The sequence below is a fragment of the Eucalyptus grandis genome, chromosome 4, assembly GCF_016545825.1.
Source record: "Eucalyptus grandis isolate ANBG69807.140 chromosome 4, ASM1654582v1, whole genome shotgun sequence".
NCBI lineage: Eukaryota > Viridiplantae > Streptophyta > Magnoliopsida > Myrtales > Myrtaceae > Eucalyptus > Eucalyptus grandis.
The window spans coordinates 30,546,954-30,571,533 of NC_052615.1; the positions used below are offsets into that span (position 1 = coordinate 30,546,954).

The 24,580-nt window shown below is 38.1% G+C and overlaps 2 pseudogenes across 1 annotated transcript; both read right to left on the reverse strand.

Annotated features, from left to right (window-relative positions):
* Positions 1–1,229: 1,229 nt before the first annotated feature.
* LOC104443129 lies at positions 1,230–17,296 on the reverse strand (annotated as a pseudogene). The gene is made up of 4 exons (XR_005550299.1): positions 16,882–17,296; positions 9,418–9,632; positions 8,123–8,250; positions 1,230–2,133 (listed from the first exon to the last, which is right to left on the reverse strand). The product of XR_005550299.1 is annotated as a PR5-like receptor kinase (transcript).
* A 2,334-nt stretch (positions 17,297–19,630) lies between these two features.
* On the reverse strand, positions 19,631–20,245 carry LOC104443130 (annotated as a pseudogene).
* Positions 20,246–24,580: the final 4,335 nt, after the last annotated feature.

A 24,580-nucleotide genomic window follows, 5' to 3' on the forward strand; every position in this document is an offset into this window, starting at 1 on the left:
ACCAGCCACAGTCCCTCCCTTGGAAACAAGGAAAGGGAACGGCCAGCACGCTTGATCTCCGTGAAGCCTTCCCCGTTTTGAACGCAGCGAGCGTGGTTCAGGGAAATGATGGTGCCGGAGAAGGGGCCTTCTCCGAGTGGCCGGGGGTGCACTTTAGGGAAGAATCTCCCCTAGATAGAAATGCCATCTAAGTATATGTAGAAACGCTGTACGAATAACAACATTATATATTTGTGAAATGCAATTTTATATACTCAATCGGAAACATTAATTATGCGTGCAATTTATGGGAGAATGTTCCCCAAATAGACTACCATCTCAGTATAAGTAGTGACACTATACGTATACTCATACGCCAAATTCTTTTGGCCTGCTTTTTAGGTCTCGCAAATGGCAAATTGTGCTCCCCACATCAAAAACTTTCTTTACATTCGAAATATATGTTTTGCATTACCTCGACCTAAAAAGACTGGCTTGCCCCAGTACACATCCAAAATCTACATGCAACCCCCTCTCCCTCTCCCACTCTCTATCTCTTTATAGGGGAGAAATTACCGAAAAAGTTCTAAAATTATTGTGTTTGTGCCCATTCAATCCTAAACCTTTTAAATTAACCAATTTAATCCTAAACTTTATGACAATTTGTTAATTTGGTCATAAACCTTTCAATTATACTAATTTAATCATTACAACAAATTTTAATTGGAAATCGCCAATGTGGCGGTTTAGTCAGCATGAGTCACCCTACATTGCACAAGTAGCACTTAAGTGAATAATTTTTTTCTAGTTTTTTTTCCTCTTCTTTTTTTATTCTCGTTTTTTTTTTTTTTTACTTTTGCTGGCAAGGTACACAATCGACCCTTGCTTGGTTTAGGCCAAGCCATTGTAGCCCTCACCTAAATTTGGCTGAGGGCCACAATGTTCTCGCTATCCTAGGGTTACAAAAAAAGAAATAATAATAATAAAATAATTAATTTAATAAAAAAATTATTCACGTCGGTACCGATCATGTCATGTAAAATAATTAATGTTAACTAAACCATCATATCGGCAATTTCCAATCAAAATTAGGTTGAATGACTAAATTGACAAATTATTATAAGGTTCATAACTAAATCGACCAAATTAAAAGTTTTAGAAATGAATTAGTATAAATACAATAGGTTTAACATTTTTCGTGAGAATTTTCCCCTTCAAAAAGTGCCTAATACATTCTGATCGATCTTATACATGCTCGTAAGATAACTTGGTTTTCTTATTTGAAAACTGAGGTCGCATTTCTTATAGATACATACACAATGAAACAACACAACATAGGAACTACTTCTCGACACACATAATAAAACAGCACAAGAACTACTCGAGGAAATCACGACCAGCAACACCGAACGTTGCTCTTCTCGAGAGCATCATCATTTATTTGAATTATGTATTCTCTGTTTGGCCACACGATTTAGCCAAACCCTTCATTCTGAGCTCTCGCTTCCGAACATCTCCAAGGGGAAATAAGACGACCCCATCGGGCAAAACACGACCGTATAATCGGTCGACCCGCTCGGACAAGTGAACGTGCTGGTGGGATCATCTTGAGGGTAACTGTAAGCGTCGGGGCACTTGTTCTTAAAAAATTTGGAAAAATTGGTTGGACCACACTTGCCTTTGGTGCAACAATACTCATCGGTCTTGAACACCGTGCACGGGTTGTTGCACCCGCCGGGGGCCTTCAATTGGTTAGGGCACTGGCCATTGACATCACTTGTGCACTTGATTTGCCTACACTTGGCTTTTGACGACGGCCTGGTGGGGCTAAATTCCATGGGGATGTTGAACCCGTCGACCAGGGAGATGTCGTAGAAGTCCAGGTTGCCGAACTGGTTCAGCGCGTACTCGGCCAGGGTGTTGGGGGGCACGCCCCATCCTGTGCACTGAAGGACGTTCCCGCAGTCACCAGTCTGGCAATGGCCCCGCCCACTAGCATCGAAGTTGCAGTTGGTGCGGCCCCAGATCCGGGCCATGGAGGTGCCCGCAGGAACATTGAGGGTCCAAGTCTGGCCACGGTCGAGGCGACGACCGCCACCAGGAGAGGCGGCTGCCCAGACAGTGTAGGGGCAGTTGTTGCGGACGGTGAAGGTGGTGGAGTGGGAGGGTGCGAAGAAGAGGGCTAGGAGGACGGTGAGGAGGGCGAGGGCCATTTTTGGGGGAGCACAAGCTAGCTCTAATTTGTGTTGTGATTGAAGATGTGCAGTGCTTTCTAACAGAACGGATTACTAAGGGGGTTTATATAGAAAATATTGCTAGCATGCTTTTATAATAGATCCTATAAAGGCTAAACTAAAGTGTTTTTTTTTTTTTTTTTTTGGCGCCACCTAAATGAAGGCTGGTGTCCACTATTTCATAAAGTTAGAGGCGGCTACTTGATGGCTTTGGCATCTTGATCTTGAAGGTGGACCAAGTCGGATAGATCACTTTTTGACAAGGAACAGTTGATTTGGATGGCTTCCATAAGCTTGTTTGTCGAAGGTTAATGAACTTATATAATAGGATTAAGGTCATAGTTACAGGATCACCCGGATAAGCCCTAAAGTTTAAATAGTTTAAATAGATCTCCAAGAAAAATTTGCCATGTGTTTTATCATTTAATATTTCGGTTTCCACGACTAATGTTTCCATTACAATAAGTAATTTGGGAGTTTATGATTTCTCTTACACATTATCGGATAAACTAACACCTGGGGATAAGGACGGTCTACAGGATAACAATTCTGACACGACTCATAAGTCAAATGTCAAATGGTGATAGAGGGGATGAAGCTTCGTGCTGAGGAAGCTTCGTGCTGAGGGGATATTCTAGGTATCAAAACCGGCATGTGTTCCGGAAGGCACTTTTATTGAGAAATATCTAACCATGTCAAGATTGATTTGAAAAAAAAAAAAAAAAAACCTGATATATAAAGCGATGCGGCACATTATTATTGTGTTTTCCATATGGTCCCCTTATATTCTACCAAAGTGTACCAATCAATCATGAATGATAAGGTTTGCCTACAAAATTGGTATACTAAGGATTTAGATTTTTCGCACTGTGTGTGCCTGATAAGAGATGGATGGATATTGCTTTTGGTAGGGGAATAGAGAAATGATTCTCGAAGGCAAGGCATACAATATGAAAGTAGGACATTTTTTAGGTAACTGTTTAGAGATATCGAACTTTCACTTATATAATATCTAATTCACTTTTTAAATTTTAAATACAGAAGATAAGGGTATTTTAATCGGTTGATAGATGGACATCAAATTTGAAAGTTAACTTTATAAATAGTATAAATGCATAAGTATAGATGTGGTGACTGTGATTGAATGTTTAAATAAGCAATTCAATTCCAATGGGAAAAATTGTCCAAAATGTCACAAACTTCATTTTTGTTAATTTAGTCACAAACTCTTTAGTAGTGCCAATTTAATCCTAAGGATTTTTACGTTTAGTTAATTGAGTTCACTTGACCAAAAATTGTTGACGTGGACATAGGTCATCGTTTTTGTTAATATCCTAATTTTTTTCTTTTTTTTTCTTTCCTTCTATCTCTTGTTAGTCACCAAGCCTCAGTGACTATCGTGACTTACCCCTTAGGGGAGAGAATAATTAGTTTAGGAGTTATGCCTAAAAGATGGACTTAAAGACCCATGATTTAGACACAGCCTTCCCACATTTATACCTCGCGTGATGTCAAGTTTTCCAAAGTGATGCTATGAGAATTTCTAAAAAGAGTCATCACAAGCCTAGAAACCAAGTGTGGCATGGGAGTGTGCCTTACTTCCTATGCAACCAGAGAATTTAGGGTTGAAGATTTAATTACACTAATAAATTAGTTAATAACGTTTCAATACCTAATATTGTTCATTGTCTTGCAATTTGAATTGATATTATACCTATTCACTAACACGTGATATGATCATGCAAGTATGCAATCATTAATATAATAATAACCAATCAAGGAATGCATTAAATAAATTGCAAGGCAAAGCGGGCATTTGACGCTAATAAATAAGAAAGATACCATTATTAATGAAGCCAAAGGTAAACGACAATTAATATATTGAAAGCACGCAATCTATTGATAACTCTTCTAAAAAAAAGAAGAAGAAACAATGAAACCCTATTACAAAGCCCTAAGGTTATATTTAATCATCCGGATTTTTAATCAAGATAGGATTGGATAGGACAAGATATAAGATCTAGATGATTTTGTTATATTATGTCCATTGTTTGATAATTGTAATAAAAAAAGTTGAATATATTCACATTATATTACATATATTGTTTGGTATATAGATGGTAAAAATCTTTTTGTACCATTCTTGTCTACTTTATTTTTATTTATTTATTTATTTATTTTCTCTCTCTTTTTTAATTAATTTTTTTAAATTTCTTTCTTCCGCTTCCATCATTCTCTAGTAAAGTTTTATTAAATAGACAATTGTACTAATATACCTAAAATATGAAAACATCTAAAATATGTAGTAAATATACATTTATATAGTGAATTTATATTATAAGATAGAATTAAATTCGAATATATAAATAAAAATAAGATTACATTAAAAAATAAATTTTTATTTTTTTGTTATTTTGAATATCTTATATTAGGATTCAAATATTACTTATATTGAAGTATAAATTTAATTTAATTTTTATTTGAGAAAAAAATTTCCTATTATAGATATTAGAAATCTTATCCACATTTATCTCACCTCTCCCATGGAATAATTTTATTTGTCTATATCACATTTATATATGATATTATCTTATTTTGAGCATACATCAAACATATAATATGATAAATTTTATCCTACCATAAATTTTATCATAATTGCTAGACGTAGCCTAAGAGTTTGTTCAATTTTGAGCAAGATTTTTTATCAAAAATTTTTCACTTTTTGTTATACTAAACTAGTTCTAAACCAAAATTAACATGAAAAATCTAATGAAACTGGTCAAAGTCCAATTTCTAAATATTCTCTTCTTCTTCTTTTTTTTATAGCTTTTTCCAAATATTTCTGATTTTTTGAATTTTTTTAAACTAAAAAAAAAAAAAGGAAGCCATGGGTTGGGTCAAAGGATCCGGCCTGAATTGGCCGTTTCAACAAAGCAAGCCCAAATTTCCTATTTCACTTTTAAATGATCTAAGCCCAAAACCAAAGCCAGCCCACACGCTTAGTCCAGATTCACAAAACTTCTAACCCATGTTTTTATTCTTTTATTATTCCATTTTTACTTTTTATTTTCCCTTTCTTATTTCTTTCCTTTTTCTTGTTCGTCCCCTCGCCTTCGCCGAACTTGTCTTCCTTGCTGCTCCCCTGCTCATTTCTCATGAACGTCTGCACTCACGTCATGCCCGGAGCCCAGCAGATCAACATATTTCACTCATCCTAAGCAAAAGCCGGCAAGATTAAAACTAAAACCTCCATCGTTCTTACTGAAGATGCAGAACTGAACGCTTCTCATTTGTCCACCATCCATTCTCATCCTCCACAAAAATCAAGGTTGGCTACCGTCCATCACCGGAACGATGAACGCAAAACACACCACGCTCGCGAAAATAACCGTAGCAAAGAAATGAAGCGAGTAATCACGACAATGACCTATAGAAACCGACAAGATGTGAACAAAGGGATCTACGGTTTCAGCGAGAAGGACATAACTTTCATGGGTATACATTTCATCGAACCCTCGGTGGGCGTCGACTGGAGGGCAAGCGATAACTCGACCGGGACATCAAAAGGCGACCGAGATAGAAACAGACAACCAAGCAGGGTCCAGAGGCAACAAAACGCAGCACCGCAGGGGTCGGAACTCAATCGAACCGAAGAATCGCGAGCCCCGGTCCGGCGGCCCGAAAATGGAGCGACGCGCAGCGTGCCTATGCGCTCGGGTGATGGGGCCCTACCCGGCTTGGCAACGTCGGACAGCAGATGGGCTTCGGACGGATAGAGCCGTGGCCTACCGCCTTGTGTCATCGAGACGGGATCCTCGAGTCAAAAGGGGTTGAACTCAAAAAAACATACTTATTGGAAGAACGGGCACCGGGAAGCGAGCTTCTCTCTTGCCTGCTCTCTACCCTCTCTCAAATCTCGACTTCTCGCTCCACTCTCACTCTTAATCGTTCTTTCAACCTTTCTCTCGGATCTCCTCTCTCTCTCTCCGGACCTCAAATCTCGTCCGCGATTCTCTCTCTAACCCCGCAAAAACACGTCACTCTCTTCCTTTTAAGCTCAGCCAGCGATAGGTGCGCATGGCTTCTGCAACTGCCAGCTCGTCGCAGCCAGCTTGATCCCCGACCCTAGGATCACGCTGCAACCTACTGCCGTCTCCTTTGTACCTCCATCACTCTTCCTTTTTGCAAATGGCGCGAGTGGCATGAAGAGAAGAAGACCAAAAGGCATGGGGACCAGGCCGAGAAAGGAAGAAGGTTGGGCCCGAGCGAGGGGAAGGAATAAAGGACAACAAAAAAGGGGCCAAGCCGGCCCAGCCCTGGCCCGGCCCCCTACGTTTTTCAATTTAAAAAATATTTTTAATTAATTAATTTTTTTGATAAATTTTAATGCTAGTGATGCAGATGCCCCTAATGTCCCTATACTATGCAATTTAATAAAAATATATTTTTGTTAGGGGTTAAAAAAATTAACTCCTAATTCTATATGTAATTAATTTTTAAATAAAAGAGTAAAATTTATGTGTTAACAGCTGACTAACTCAAGGCAAAAGTTGGCAAGGTCGACCTTGTCAACCTTTGGCAAAGCTCATCTCTACCAGCTATTGACAAGGCCAAGCCTCGCCATCGCTAGGGAAGTCAAACTCACCCCGCCATTAGCAAGGTCAAGCCTCATCGACCCGAGCCTCTGTCTAGTTGTCAACCACAATTGAGGCTTAGCAACCAGTTAAAAGAAGAAGGGAAGGGGAAAAAGAAGAAGGAATATAAAAAGGGAAAATTAAAAAAAAATTAAAAAAATTGAAAAAAAAATATTATTAAAATTATCCACATCGGCTCAGTAACGCCACGTTAGGGATTTCAATCCAAAATTTTCCGGGGGAACTCAATTGGAAAAACATGAATTTAGAACTTAATTAGCATAATTAAAATATTTATGATTGAACTGATAAAAGTGTAATATGTTTAAAGCTTTTTGGATTATTTTTTTCCATTGTCCAATAACATTTTATAACATTATTTCGTTTAAACTTTATAATTCTGACTCATTAAAATTAGTATTTCTCTTTAGATATACCCAACAATACTTGGTGAATGCAGGAACATAGATGCTAGCAACATTCACAAATAACGTATAATAATCAATTGACACTTTCAAAATATCGAAATACTTTTGTCCATCATTGACAAATCTATTGTGGAGTGATCTATGGGCTAACTCTAATAGTCTATTTCGATCACATATAAAAAATAAAAAATGAACTTCACTTAAATATAAATTTCTACACACAATTTTTCGTTCCACATGTTTTGACATACCTATAAAATGAACTTGCACCATCAAGGCCATGGCTGAGTTCAAATGATGATCTTCTATATAGAAAAAGAAAATTTGATCTGCTAAATTATTTGGCCAAAAAAAATTGACGTGCATGAAAAAAAAAATTAAATTAGTTAGCATTAAGGTTGAAAAGTGAAAAAGAAAGTGTCTATATTTCGTTAAGTTGAAGTATTTGAAACTTCCAGTTACGATAATCGAGTCGTCCACCTGAAACTGAATAAATAATCAAGGCAAAAGGCTGGCTGGGAAGGCTAAAAGAAATTTATCTTCACTAGGATTTAGATTCATCATAATCATTTCATGAAACACGAACCGATATTGAATTATGACCGACTCGTCAAATCCCCTAAATTAGAAAGGCAATCCTTTCATTTAGAGGATAATCTCACAGCATACCAAAGAATTGAAAATAATACGGGGTATAAACGAGAGGAATTCTAATTTGTGTTTCGTATCAATCGTCACCAAAGCTATTAAAGTAGTGAAGGGTAAAAACCCTATAAGTTGACCTCATGAGCTACTTTCATTAATTCCCCAACATTATTCTTATTCTACGTGAAATTCTGGCCCTCATGGGCAAAATGTGACCGTATAGTTGGTGCCTGTTGGGCAACTGAAGCTCGCTGAATCATCCAGTGGGGAGATGTAAGTATCTGGGCATCTATCCTTGAAGAATTGGGAGAACTCGATTGAGCCACGGTTCTTGGGCTCACCGGTTAGAGGTGTCAAAATGGGTCTTAGACCCATATATGACCCATTTATGATATATGACCCATTTAAATCATAAATGGGTATATATGGACCACTTGTTTTTTACAAAAGTAGTTAAATGATTTTACTTTAATAGGTGGATTTTAAGTGGATCTTAAGTGGATTTTAAATGGGTCTTAAATGGGTTTGGATTTAGAACCCATTTTAACCCAAAACCTCACAATCTCTCTCTTCTCTCTTTAACTTTACAATATATATATATATATATATATATATATATATATATCTATATATATTTATATATTTATATATATATTTATAATAACCGAAATTATAATTATAATTTTTTTATTTTAATTTTCTTTTCTTTTTTCTTTCCTATTTTTTTCTTCTTTTTTTTTTCTTTCTTCTTCCTTCGGTCGGCATGACGATGGCCGGCGACCGGCCAGCGAGCCTCGAGCTCGCCGGCATCGGCGAGCCTCGAGCCTTGCCGATCCGGGCGAGACTCGAACTCTCCGGCGTCGGGCGAGGCTCAAGCCTTGCCGAGATCCGATGAGGTGCGAGCTCAAGCTCACCCGACGATGGCGAGCCACGAGCTCACTAGATTTGGCGAGGCGGAGGCCTCACCGACGTTCGACGAGACTCGAGCCTCGCCAAGTCCTATGAGGGGTGAGCTCAAGCTCACCGAACCGGCGAGGCGGAGGCCGGCCCCAAGCTGTCGTCGTGGCCGACGGCCAGCCAAAGAAGAAGAAGAACCAAAAATAAAAAAATTAAATTATATTTTAAAAATAAAAATAAAATTAATTAAAAATTTAATTTTAAAAAATAAAAATAATTAAAATTCGATTTTTAAAAATTATAAAAAATTGTCCATTAAATTTGTGTGTTTAAAACTAATTTAGCAATATCATTTAAAAATAATATATATTTATATAAGAAATAAGCTTGAAAGTTTTTTCGTAATATAATCTTTTAAAAAAAACATAAGAATAAGTTTTTCTAAATTTGGTTAAATATGAAAATATTTTATTAATATGGATTGGATCGGGTATGGGTTGAAAAATTTACATTAGGCTTAAATGGGTCATAAATAGGTTAATGGGTCAATTTGAGTCGACCCATTAATAACCCAATCCAAACCCGGCCCATCTATTTGACAACTCTACCACTGGTGCAACAATACTCGGTGGTCTTGAACATTGTGCACGGATTGCTGCACCCACCAGGAGCCTTCAGCTCCTTTGGGCACGGGCTATTGATGTCATATGAGCACTTGATCCCCCTGCACGCACCCGTGGTGGGCCTCAAGTGCATCGGAAGGTCGAACCACTCGACGAGCAATATGTCTAGAATGTCCAGTTTGTTGACCGTATCTATTGGGAATAACGGATCCCCGAAAACCGGATTCGACACTAAATCGAACCCCTAAATCAATGCGGAAGACGAAACCCGGGAATAACACGTATCACCGATCCTAAAGCACACCACGGATTCGAGCGTACCTTGTTAGCCACAGATTAGACACTGATGCCGAAGTGAGGAAGAGAAATTGGCCCTTGTTCGATCCGATGACGCCTTGAAGGGAAGAAAAAAGTGTCGTATGCTTTACTGTTTTTCTTTGGAGAGAGAGAGTGCGGGGGAGAGGAGAAGACGTACGTTGATTTTTTGTTTTCTTCCAACAGGTGTCATCTCTCTCTCTCTCCTCCCTTTTATACCTTCCCCCATCCACGGGCCCTATTCTCGTGGGCCGAGCCTTTTGGGCCCAGCATGGGCGGATGGGCCTTAAGCCCATCACCAATTAAAACCATCATCTCCCACTCGCACATGGTGGGCCGAACAAGATTCTCTTAACCTCTCTTCAACATTCATACCGGTGAATAATTCGTGCGACCAGCATACTTTGAGAGCTCGTTGCCATACATCTGTTAGGAATATATAGCAGCTCATAATGGGCATCACATCCTGAGTAGATTTAGTATGCAGTACCCTAGATCGATCGATCACATTTATATCTCTCTTGATCTCTTTCAAACAATATATATATATATATATATATATATATATATATATATATATTTATGATTATCTCAAAGACAGTCATAATTGGTTAACCGGTGAATACAAAACTACAATGTGATTCTCCAAAATCGATCTTCCTCTTTCCTTCAAACTCTCAATTTCAGTTCAGCTTGCTTTTCTTCAAACTCTCAATTTCAGTTCAGCTTGCTTTTCTAGAAATGTCTCATTAGATCGAATCAATTCATGACCATTGGCAACATCCTAAGATAGCAAACACTAAATAGAAATTTTAAGAATAAGTAAGAGTCATAAGGGGACTAAAAAATTGAGGAACTCTTTTTTTCAAGAGTCTCACACGACATAAAAATTGAGATCAAACTTTTGCCACTCTTATTGGTTGTTTCATGCATACGTAGTATGAAATACGTATTACGGTAATAACTCCTTTCCCATGGAGCGTATGTCTACACCTTTAATAACGTACAGATGATAGTTCAGACATACCCAATGTCTAACTTGAGTTCACGTATCTACTCATTCACAAAATTCATCAGAACTCACATCTAGCATCATAGACAGATAAAGTAAAATATGTGGGGTATTTTACTTTCAGACATAGTAAATATTATGTCCTCATCTTAACACCCAGTTAAGGCGACATACGTATTTTAAGCTTGAGCTCTCGATTATCACCTAGATAATAAGCTTAAAAATAGTCTCATCTCTGTCTATCACACAGTAAATAGAGGCAATTACCCGTGTGAGTTGGCTAATCTTATATCTGTTCGACATACTTTCTCAACTTAAAGTAATGCACTGAGCATTAAGATGCATAAAGATCAAATAAAGATTTATAGGCATTAATGATGAAAACACGAATTCATCAAATGTGAACTCTTCAGGGAAATTACAATCCAGTACATCAGACTTTACGCAATCCTAGAGATTTCATATGGCCACAAAACACATCTCTAGATATTGGCTTTGTCATAAAATCTGCTACCATTCTATGCGTAGTATGTACTCTAAATTCACATCTTTTCGTGCAATCATATCTTTGACAAAAGTATACTTGGTATCTATATATTTGGTCTTGCCATGATATTTTGGATCTTTGGTGTACGCTTTTGCTGCTTGGCTATCATAGTTAACCAACAATGAATCTGCAGCACTTCCAATAACACTTAAATGATCCAATAATCTCTTAAGCCAAACATTTTCTTTTATTGCTGCTGATAATGCCACGAACTCAGTTTCCATCATGGACAAGGCTATACACTTTTGTTTCTCACTGCTCCAACATATGGTGCCATTATTCGGTAAGAAAACAAATTCAGAGGTAGATTTTCTTTCATTTAAATCTCCTCTCCAATCAGCATCAAAATAGCCTTTGAGTTGCAGATCCTTTCCATAATAACTCAACGTATAATCAGCAGTCCCCTTTAAATACCTTAGTATTCATTTAACGGCTTTTCAACGTGCTTAACCTGGATTGGATTGGTATTTACTCACTATTCTAACTGCATAACATATGTCAGGTCTTGTACACATCATAGCGTACATCAAGCTCCCAACAGCACTAGAACATGTTTCATTTGTTCCTTCTCTTGTGGAGTCCTTGGACACAGTCTATGGCTCAATCATTCACCTTTTGCAATAGGAGTGTCAATGGGTTTACAATCTCATATCCTTCAATTCAAAATTGGAAGACAACCAACTTTTGACAGTATTGACAAGTTCCATATTGCTTCCGGCAATTAGTATATCATCAACATATAATGATATGATCACAAATTGATCCTTGGATCTTTTAATATATACATAATGATCCTCATCTATCATTGTAAAGTCATATGCCATTATGGCATTATGAAAACGTATATACCATTGTCTTGACGATTGCTTAAGGCCATATATCGACTCCCAAAGTCAACATACATTTTCTTCTTGGCATTTCACTATGAAACCAGCAAGTTGTTCCATTTATATTTCTTCCTCTAATTCTCCATTGAGGAAATCAGTCTTTACATTCATTTAATGTAACTCAAGATCCAGACTAGCTGCTATTGTCAGAATAATGCGAATCGAGGAAAATCTCACTACAAGAGAAAAACGTATCTTCATAATCAATTCATTTCTGTTGATTATACCCATTCACCACAAGGTGAGCCTTATGCCTTTCAATCGAGCCATCAGCCTTTCGCTTTATTTTGAGAACCCACTTGTTCCCAATAGCTCTGTGTCCTTTTGAAAGATCAACCAATTCCCAGACTTGATTTGATTTCATTGACTCCATTTTCTCGTCCATTTCATGAATCCATTCTTCCTTATTAGGGTAATTCAGAGCCTCATTAATATTTCTTGGCTCATCCTCATCTTGTGGAGCAACCAAAAAAGTTTCTCCTTCAATGTCAAAACGTCGATGGGGAATACTTTAGTGATTTGTTTGCTATATAGGAGATTGTACACTTAGCACATCATTCCCCATTATGCTCCCACTCGGATTAGATAATGACGATATCATCTCATCATGTGGATGTAATTGAGAATGAGTTGAATTCAATTCATCACTTCTCATATTACTCCTACTTGGACGAACCTACCAATATCATTATCTTGATCTAAGGTTTCAAATAGGGAACAATCTTTCCCTATTTTGCCATTCTTAGGAAATTCATCCACTAAGAATGTGACATCCCATGATTCAAATTCAGTTATACTCCCACTTTCCTTCTCACTTATGAACACATACCACTTCGAGTATTCAGAGTATCTCATTAAAATACTCAACTTCCTTTAGGACCCAATTTCCCAAACTTGTGAGAGGACATATGAGTATAGGCAGCATAACCTCATGGCTTAAGTAAACTTAAGTCCGATTTTCTATCTGTCCATAACTCATATGGAGTGGAAGTAACTGATTTAGAAGGCACCCGGTTAAGTATATAGGCAGCAGTTAACAACGCATCACTCCAAAAAGTGATAGGCAAGTTAGCATGCGTCGTCATGGACCTAACCATTTCCAGTAGGCTTCTGTTTCTTCTTTCTGCAACACCATTTTATTGAGGAGTATATGGAATAGATAACTGTCTTCCTATTCCCTTTTCATCACATAATTTTCTGAACTCATCAGATAAATATTCTCGACCACGATCAGATCTCAATGCTTTTATTTTCTTGTCTAATTGATTTTCAACCAAGTTCATAAACCTTTTGAAACAACATAATGCTTCAGATTTATGAGAAATCAAATAGATATATCCGAATCGAGTATAATCATCTATTAAGAGTGATGAAGTAAACAGTCCCATGCCTTCCTCTCACATTCATTGAACCACAAATGTCAGAATAGATTAAATGTAGAGGAACGTAAGCTCTTTTACCTTTTCCAAATGGTTTTCTTATCGTTTTCCCTTTTAGGCAATGCTTACATATGGACAAATCGACTTTTTCAATATTGCCCAACAAGCCCTCTTTGGCTAGTCTATTCATATATTGTTGGCCAATATGACCAAGTCAAGCATGCCACACATTCACATCATTATCACATAAAGTAGAATACGTGAAGCAAGAGAATAACAAATATTGACATTACCACAGTCAACATTTAATACAATTAAAACCATCCAGAAAGTGACCACAACTACAGTAGTTTGTATCCAAATACAAATTTACATCGCTATTACGGAAGTTCACACATAAACCAAGCTTAACCAACACCAAAACAGACACAAAATTTCGACGAATTTCCGAAGCATATAAAACATCATGTAGGAACAAAGTTATGTCCATCACGCATGTTCAATTGGCAGGTGCCAATCCCTTTAACTTCAGCTCTGGAGTTGTTTCCCACATAGATCCACTTAGTTCCAGTTGGTATCGTCGAAATTCCACGAAGGATTCTCTATCCTTCGCTACATTGTCTGTTGCTCCTGAATCTACAGTCCATAAAGGATTGGATTCAGCCTATAAAACAGAAATTGACACAAAAGCAAAGTTCTCAAATGTTTAAGAGGTGTATATCTTCTTTGGCTCACGATAGTCCCGAGCATAGTGACATTTCTTGTTACAATTGTAACACCTCACACTTAACTTTTTCTTCACTTGAGGACGTTTTCCTCTTTTGTGTTGGTTAACTCTTGATTTCTTACAACAAGGACTTGATCCTTTGCATTCCCACATATTGAACGAATCAATACGATTACGCTTAGAGCTCAAAGCCCTTTCTGAGCTAGAACTAGCATTGCAAATTTCTATTTTCAGCTCACATGCCGTTAAGTGGTCCTCTACCAGCTCAAGATGACGCACAGCATCCTCAAGATCTTCCATAACATGGTCAAGAGCTTTAGTACTTCTTGCTTTTCCAGTACATATTGAATCTTCATATTTAATATTTCACAATTGTCGCCGTTCATATTAGCAATTACGTTATTAGTTGCTGAAAACATCGATCTGAACACATCAGAGATACATGCACGAATAATTAATGCCTATTATTTATGCATCCCTATTTGCACAGACCCATCATATTAATGAATAATTTCAAGTAAGGTTTCAGAATAAAAAAGGTCACTATGTTTCCAATCATCCTCCAAAAATCTTAACTTAAAACTATCATTAATATGATTGTCATATGCAAAATCAATTCTATGAAGCTACAAAAAACTTCTAAACTACCCACAGCTAATTACCCACAGCAATCAACAATAACAGAAAGCAACAAATAATTGACATCCAATAAAATAATAATGCTTTCAACTAATACAACAATCCATTACAATAAGTAATATATCCAAAAAGAAATATCAACATAGAAAGAAATATTCAACACTCAAAAACATCTCAAACTAATCTAAGAAATAAATAGGGAAAGTCCCTTCTAATCTATCAGTCAAAGTATCTAAGAAAACTGAAGGCACATTTGCCAACCATGAAAAAACTTTTGGAAAGCTCTCATGTCGCCACCAAGACGCATTCACTCTACACTATGTGATGCTCAATCTAAGGGTTGACGTTTTGGCCAACTCAATCCTATAGTACTCTCTTACAAAAGCTTCCACTAGCCCCCTGTAATCCGGGACCACGTTGACCTCCTATAGCCGATCTAACACTGCTTGCCATTCAGGTGGAAGAGTGTTCATCAAAGCTGACACATTCTCAAAATACGGCATAAGATAACCATTCCAGATGATTTCCTGTATCATCTGATTAACCTTGACCATGTGTGATATTAAATCACCATCAAGCCACCGATAATCAGCTAATTCTTTCATAAGTCTTTTCAGTCTAGCTCTTCCTTCGTCCGTTCTTGGGATTGCAGGTATCCATGCATAACGCATCATAGTTCCTGCAACAAATGCAGAACTAAAATGGATCACTTTTAATCCACAATAAACAAAATGAAAAATACACAATTTTCCATGATTCATGCAACAAATGCAGAATAAAAAATGGATTACCTTTAACCCGCACAGACATAATTGAAAAAGAAACAAATTCTTTTATTTTTATTTTTTTTCGAGTCAACGGTCAACGGGTCAGTCAACGGTCAACATCGGTCAACAGTCAACAGGTCAACGGGCGGTGGGTCGTCGGACGGCGGGTCGGACCGGTCGGACCGGACGGGCCGGTCGGACGAACCGGGTGCACGTGCTATGCGTGTGCGCAGGCTGACATCACGCAGACGTCAGCCGGCACGTGTCCCGGAGTCGGGTCGGCTGTCGGTGATCGCCCGGCTAACCGTCGTCGTTCGAAGTAATCGATGACGTCACCCTAGCGGTTATCGACCGTTGGGTGACGTCATGCTGACGTCAGCACGCGTCGGTCCGTCGACCGACGCATGCCGGTTCGCCGGCCGGCGGCACGCACGCGCTAGGCGAGCCAGTGCTTTCGGGTGCGTCGCGCCCACGCGCAGCGCCTTCTGGCCGCGTGTGTGGGTGCGTGTAGCGTCGCCCGGCGGTGCACAACCTTTCTCCGGACTCGTCTCAACGAGCCATTTCTCCCTAGATTATCAGAATTTGATTTCGACTTACGAAAACTCGAAAAAATGGGCGAACAACGCTCAGATGTCGGGATTTCTCGCACCGATCCGTACGGTCGAAAATTTTCGTGAAAAATCAATCACAAAACATGAAAAGGGTTGGGAAAAATGTGAACTAAGGCTCTGATACCAATGTTGGGAATAATCGATCTCCAAAAACCGGATTCGACACTAAATCGAACCCTAAATCAATGCGGAAGACGAAACCCGGGAATAACACGTATCACTGATCCTAAAGCACACCACGGATTAGAGCGTACCTTGTTAGCCACAGATTAGACACCGATGCGGAAGTGAGGAAGAAATATTGGCCCTTGTTCGATCCGATGACGCCTTGAAGGGAAGAAAAAAGTGCCATATGCTTTACTGTTTTTCTTTGGAGAGAGAGAGTGCGTGGGAGAGGAGAAGACGTACGTTGATTTTTTGTTTTCTTCCAACGGGTGTCATCTCTCTCTCTCTCCTCCCTTTTATACCTTCCCCCATCCACGGGCCCTATTCTCGTGGGCCGGGCCTTTTGGGCCCAGCATGGGCGGACGGGCCTTAAGCCCATCACCAATTAAAGCCATCAGTATCCAAGGCAAACTCGACCATGGTGTTGGGCGGGCTTCCCCAGCTCCGGCAATCCAAGAGTTGGTTGCAATCGCCGGTCTCGCACTAGCCCTGGCCATTGGCATCGAAGCTGCAGTTGGTCCAGGCCCATATGCGCACCAGTGCTATGCCTGGGGCGTAGCGCAGGGTCCACACCTAGCCAGGATCAAGCTGGCGTCCACCACTGGGCGATGTTGCGGCCCAAATGGTGTGTGTGCATCGGTTGACAATGTCGATAGTAGCTGCATGTGTGGGAGTAAGGAAGAGGGTCAGCAGAAGGGACAAGATTAGGGACAGGCGCGAGGATTGAGCTCGTCTTGGTTCTTGAACAGTTGACCGGGACACGAGTGCTAGAACCGTTTGAAGAAGAGACATTTTTTCCATTGAGCTCCACTTGCTGATTATTTTTGATTCGCAGAGAGGGGTCTATGTAAATTGAGGAGCCATAGATGTGGCGTAAGGACTAGGGAAATCGTCGATAAATGCCAGCGAACTTTCCCGGAAATTTCAGAGCAGACGAATCGTTTCAAATGGGGGACCAACCACGAGTCAATGAATGGATATATACGCGTCTTTCGCTGTGGCTGCGTAAGGACCGAGAGCCGGAGAGATCGAGAGAGGAACTTCTCTCAGTTTGATTTAGTCAAAGCACAAGTTATCAATAGAAATTACAAACCCGTGACCGCACGGCATCGCCCTTTCGGGGTCGTCTACCCGCCCAGGACCATGTGCGCCAAAAATTTACCGACGCTCTTGTCGGTCGTCGGATTTAAAACTCGTCAACGTCGACCATTGGATCTTGCGTCTGTGCCCGAACAAAAAATTGTCAACGTCGTCTTTCGAATTTGAACGCGGCAAATTTGCTTTGATTTGATTATGTGCATGCAAAATTTACCCAGCGTTCTTATTAGTCGTCAAATTTAAGCTTGTCAAAGTCGTCTATTGAATCTTGGGTAGGTGTCAAATCTAAAACTTATCAACGTCAAATGTTAATGAGAAATTTCTAAGTACGTGAATATTGATTTAAAAAAAATTGACATATAAAGTGATGCGACACATTATTATTGTGTTTTGCATATGGTCCACTTACAATCTAGCAGTTTACCAAGTGTACCAAGGCCAAAAAGGTTGATTTAACCGGCCCTTGCCCTAGTCAATTGTTAGCCATCGCCGAGGCCCAATGATGGCTAGAGGAAAAATGGAAGAGGAAAAAGAAAAAATTGAAAAAAATATTAACATATTATTAAAATTTGTCCACGTCAACATTGTTTGTACCGCATCAACGATTTTAGGCCAAGATTGGCCAAATAGATTCAACTGGCAAAACATGATGTTAAAATATTTAAATTTAACAGTTTAAACTTTTAAAATAATTGGTCGTGATTCATGAATTTTCACATAGTATTAGAACTAGAGATCTCGAGTTCAAATTTTATCAAGCACCATTTGCCTCTTTAATTAAATTTCCATGCATAGTGCTATGTAAAAGACTAGATTAAGCATGAAGGGGAGTCTTACTAGGTCCAATTTGCCTCCTCAATTAAATTTCCACGTTTAATATTAGGTAAAGACCAAACTAAGCGTAAAGTGAAGTGTTAAAATATTTAAATAATAAACTATGCATTCATTTAACTATTTAAGCTTTTAGGACAATTATGTGAGAGGGAATGTTAGAATATTTAAATAATAAACTACACATTCATCTAACTGCTTAAACTTTTAGAACAGTTGATTGTGGTTCTTAAATTCTCAAACGTAAAAAATTTAGAGCTCAATTGGCCCAATTAAAAGATTTAGAATTGGATTGGTAAATGTGCAATAACTTTAAAATTATTTGGACAATACTCCCCCCATTGTCCAATAACAATTTATAACTTCACTTCATATAAACTTTATAATTTCAACTCAATAAAAAATGTATTTCTCTTCAAATATACCCAACACTACTTGGTGAATGCACGAACATAAATGCTAGTAACATTCACGGTTAACATATAATAATCAATTGACACTTTCAAAATATTGAAATTCTTTTCTCCGTCACTGACATCTCTATAGTGGAGAAATCATTGTGTAGGCCAAGATCTAATAGTCTATTTCGATCACACACATATTTAATAAAAAGAAGAATGAAACTTCATTGAAATATAATTTCTACATAATTTTTGCATTGCACATGTTTCGATATACATATCAAATCCTTGCATCATCAAATTTTCCAACCGGCGATATATAGAAAAAACAAATTGATCTGCTAAATTATTTGGCCAAAAAATTGAAGTGCATGAAAAAAATTAAATTAATTAACATCAAGGTTAAAAAGTGAAAAAAGAAGAAGAAGTTTATTTTCTGTAAGTTGACGTGTTTGAAACTTCAAGTTGTGATAATCCAGTTGTCGTCCACCTGAAACTGAATAATAATCAAGACAAAATGGTGGCTGGAAAGGTCAAACGAAATTTATTTTATGGATTTTTCATTTCATCATGACCATTTTATGAAATGCGAACAAATATAATAACATTATTTAATAAAATTGATAATAATTCGGAGCTGAAACAAGAGGAAGACTTACTTGCATTATGATTATTATTGTAGTCGTATAAATCGTCACCAGTGGTTTTATTTAAGAAGTGAGTGGTACAACCCTTTAAATTGTGCTCATATGCTACTTCATTAATTCTCACACATTATTCTTATTCTGTGGATATTAACATATCAGATCTCTCATGGGCAAAATGTGACCTTATAGTTGGTACCGCTTGGGCAAGTGAATGTGGTTGTTGGATCACCTTGTGGGTAAGCATCCGGGTAACTATTTTTGAAAAATTGGGAGTCACGGCTGCCAAGCCCATCGGTACAACAATACCCATTGGTCTTGAACACCGTGCATAGGTTGTTGCAGCCACCGTGGGCCTTCAGCCCCGCCAGGCACCGGCCATTGATATCGACGGCGCACCCGATCCCGCGGCACGCACCAGTGGTGGGGTTGAAGTCCATTGGGATGTTAAATCCGTCCACGAGCGATATGTCCAGGAAGGCCCGATTGTTGGGCTGGTTCAGGGCGAACTCGGCCGAGGTGTTGGGCGGGCTCCCCCAACCCTGGCAATCCAGGTGCCGGTTGCAGCCGCCAGTCTAGAACTAGCCCTGGCCATTGGCGTGAAAGTTGCAATTGGTCCGGGCCCATATGTGCGCCATGTTCATGCCCGGGGCCACGATCAAGGGCCCCATCTAGCCAGGGTCGAGCCAGCGCCCGCCACCAGGCGATGCATGTGAGGAAGCGAGGGAGAGGGTCAACAAAAGCCGCAAGGCTAGGGACGTAGGCTTGGGGATTGAGCTCATCTTGGTTCTTGACCACTTGACCGCAACGCAAATGTTAAGAATCGTTTGAAGAAGAGACCCTTTTTTTTTTTTTTTTTTTTTTATGGAGATCTGCTTGTTGATTATTTCGATCCATGAAGAGGGGTTAATATAGATTGGGGAGGCTGCAATTTAGCGTAAGGAATGGGGAAATTGACAATTAATTGCTAGTCGAATTTCACATAAATTTCAATAGTGGTGATCGTTTCAAATGTGGGACAAAACATGTGTCAATCAATGAATATATAGACGTGTCTTTTGAGTGACTCTATAAGCATTATAGATGAAAGAGATCAAGAAAAACTTCTCTCAAATTGATTTTTAGTGATGATTTTTGTTTTTTGGGTTTGTTTTTTTAAAGATGATTGTCAAAGACGTAATTAATAGAAACTAAAGACCAGCAATCACAATCACAAGGCATCAATCTTTCAGAATAATCTATTTATCCCTGATTATGTGCATGGAAAACTTGCCCAACGCTCTTGTTCGTCATTGGATCTTATTCGTCTGATCTGGTAACAAATTTGTTAGATTTTTTTTTTTTATCTCTCTTTTGTTTTGCCTTTTTTTAGAGTTTGAGAGTCGAACCCCAAAACTAAAACTAAACATTCCCACTCCAATCAATTCTCTTACCGATGGGTGGCATGCCCAATGGGTACCCCTTTGAACTTGAGCATGATAAATTTGCCTTGGTTTTACACATGGCACCCTGGACTCAGCCCTTCTTTTTCCTAATGAAACGATCGATAGGGATTGGTAGTATTCATCACATTCCTTGAAAGGATACAGTATTGAGTATAAATTTCACATCAACACCGCCGTGTTAATTATCTGTCTTTGTTAGGTACAATTTGTCAATATATTAGATGGACTTTGTGAACAGCCAAATAGCAAATATTTGCAATTTTTAATTCATTGAAAATCGAAACATTTCATTAATAATATATGATAAATGACGTAAATCATAGAAACATACACAACGACGTATATCATAGATGTATATGCCTTTAAGCTAGGTAAATTATCTAGGATTTTGTTTAAAAGTGCCTTATGAACAATTTTTGAGTAATCAAATAAGAAATTTTTGTAATTTCGAATGCACTAACTAACCTCACGATATGCACAATCACAATTTTCAAAATTGAATATTTCCTCGTACTATTCTTATGATATGCATTATTAATGTTTTGAAAGCACTCATTAACGAGAGCAAATCATCTAATATACTTCGTTGATTAATTCCATATGCCTTCCAATAAAATTTAGCAATATTTTTTTTAGCCACATCAAAATTTATCAACTAATTAAAATTGAGTAATCTTTTTGGTTGTAAAATTACAGGACACTTGACCTAGGAGCACTTGGCTTGACCTGGTGGTAGTCGTGGCAACCCTCACAACCACCGGGCAAGGGTTGCTTGGCCCTCGGATGGCGATTGCGAGGGCCGCCATGGCCTCCAAGCTAGGGCACGTGGACCCTCCCTCGCGTGAAGTGAGGACTTGCTGCCTTTGCGTTACAATTGGTGATAAGTTTCAGGATATACAGGGAAAAAAATTTGTTTTAGTACTAAAGTTGTGATATCTTTAGTCTTGCATAAAATGTAGGAAACTCTGTTGAGTGATATGTAATCTAACAACCACCCCAAAAATATCACCACATGTGTGATTACTCAAATTACTTCTTTTGAGGGCTTGGCACATGTGGAAAGGGTGGGATCATTATGAATAGTGAGCTGATCCTTCTCCTATACGTGCGCGGGTCGTGGACGAACCAGGCCATTCCTGATTTAATGAGGGTGGGGAAGGATCGTTCAGACAAAAAGATTCGAATAAAGTGTGTGATAGAGGGGTTAGGAGTGGACCAAACCATATATCGAATAAGAGGACCATCACTAGGTAATCGGGGCCTAAGTAGTACCGACACCATATGCAACATGACATGACGCAACACGCCATTGCATCATTTCTAAAAAAAATAGAGAATTCCGTCACATTAGCACACATTGTATATTAAATTTATATTTTTATACATACATAATAAATTATCATTTTATGATTATTTTAATCAAATTAATTTGATTCAAATTCATAAATAAATTAAATAAAAAAGTGTCTTGAATGAATTTACATTAAAAACATTAATCTACTTTGTTAATATTATTCATTATTTCAATTTGACAAATTCAACTCTACTCCAATAATTTATAAAACTTGAAGAGAAAACAAGCAATCCATATTTTGGACTCGTGTCGAGTGTACTAAAAGAGAGGAGAAAAGAACAAACTTGGGAACTAAATTGTGAGTCATGGGAACTAAGAGTAAGAAGAAAAGAGAATACTAAATTTCTCTTCTTTGCCCCTTTACTATTTTTATTATTTTTTTAATTTCTTACATATTTAAATTTTGACATTTTATTTATTGAAAATTTTTAAAATTGACCTCATGCGTATCAAAATTCTAACATGCATTGGAATTCCAAACTTACATGTCAAAAAGTGTCAAGAGAGTTGACTGAGCGTCGGATTTTTCAACACTTGTTTACCAAGTGTCGAGGGTTGACGGAGAGTTGGATTTTCCAATACTTGTTTACCGAGTATCAAAAAGTATCGGGAGAGTTGACTAGATGTCGGATTTTCCGATATCTATTGAATAAGTATCGGAGAGTGTCAAAAAGTGTCGTCTGACATAATACGAAACCTTTTAAAGAGTATTAGTATTTCCTAAATTAGGGTCAATACTGACAAAGACATTAGTTATTTGAGTAAGAGTTTGGGACATCCCAAATCTCATATCAAATGGGAAATGTATGTTGAGTGATATTAGGTAACAGTTGCTCTAAAATGGTCACCATTTTAAGTATCAAAGAACGAGGAGCTTCCCCATTCCTATGATCTAAACATTCAAATCATGACATGACTCCGAGACCTTGGTTTACTCGAGTCAAGACTAAAGTCAAACTCACAAATCTTATGATTAACTTTCGGGAAGACTCTTTGGAAAAGTATATGAATAACTTTCAGTCAAGCACGTAAATTTGACTATCCCGTTAATTGTGTCGTTTTAATCGGGGTTCGACATGTCTATAGTCTTCACCCGTATTCCCCCCAATTCCTTATAAAAAGATTGAATTTAATTTCACTAAATATATTTGAATTTTTCTAGCTTTTTCACAAGCCCTTCCAAAAATTTAAAATAGCAATAGTTACAGAAATAATCTTTTGGGCCAAAACACGATAAAGTAGTTCATCGTATATCCCCTAAACCCTAATCTTAAAATAAGTATCCACGCTGATCGGATTTGGACGTAAACTTTGTATTTGGTACGCAGATGCTTGATTCAAAATGTTATCTGACCAATACAGTAAGAAAAATGGGAAAAAGCAGAGGGGGAGGAAAGAGGAAGAGGGGGGGGACATGATAGAATGACAGAAATTTAATTACAAACTTTTTCAGTAAAATAATAGAGAGTATCGTCTATTTCTGCCAAACTTATATTTGCTCGTCTTAATTTCATAGTAAAGTGGGTTCCGGTTTGATTGGTTAACTAGTCTTTTGACAATGCTTGTAAAGACTAATTATCATAGCTGAGTAAAAACCAGTTCGCCTAAGTATAATAGTTGCCCATAATTGCAAAGGCCGTGCAAGCTTAGCCTCGGGTTCACGAGGGTCGTACTCGGAATTGAGCTCCGGAGCGAAGCTCGGCTATCGTGGCCAGATTAAAGTCGCCCGGCCTCAATATGGCATTGAGTCTACGACGAGAGAGGCGGTGCCCACTGGAGAGGCATGCTATTGTCCATGTTTTTTAGAGGTCTATCATAGTCTGCTGCTAAGTATATCAATTAACGGTGTCCATAGTAACACTTGTCTACGAAGTTGTTATCTAAGGAAGTAGATATTTTGCTCCACTTCATACGCGCCTGATAAGAGATAGATGCATATTGCTTTTTGTAAGAGAATAGAGATATGAATATCAAAGTTGAGGCTTGCGCTACATGAAAGTAGGAGATTATTTAGGTGATAGTTCATAGATATTGACGTTTTATTTATATAATAGTCTAATTTGCTCTTTACTTTTTATATATGGAAGATAAGGCTATTTTAATTAGTTGATGGGTGGACACCAAATTTAAAAAAGTTAGCTTTATATATAGTATAGATGTGATAGCTGTGATTGAATATTTAAAAAAGTTAGTCAATTTGAATGTCTGATAACAATTTAAAACATCTCTTCATGTAAAATTGTTGAAGATACAGTTGCTAATACCCATTGATCCTAATTGATCTTGACTAGTATATTGTTAAAGGATCAAAACATCAT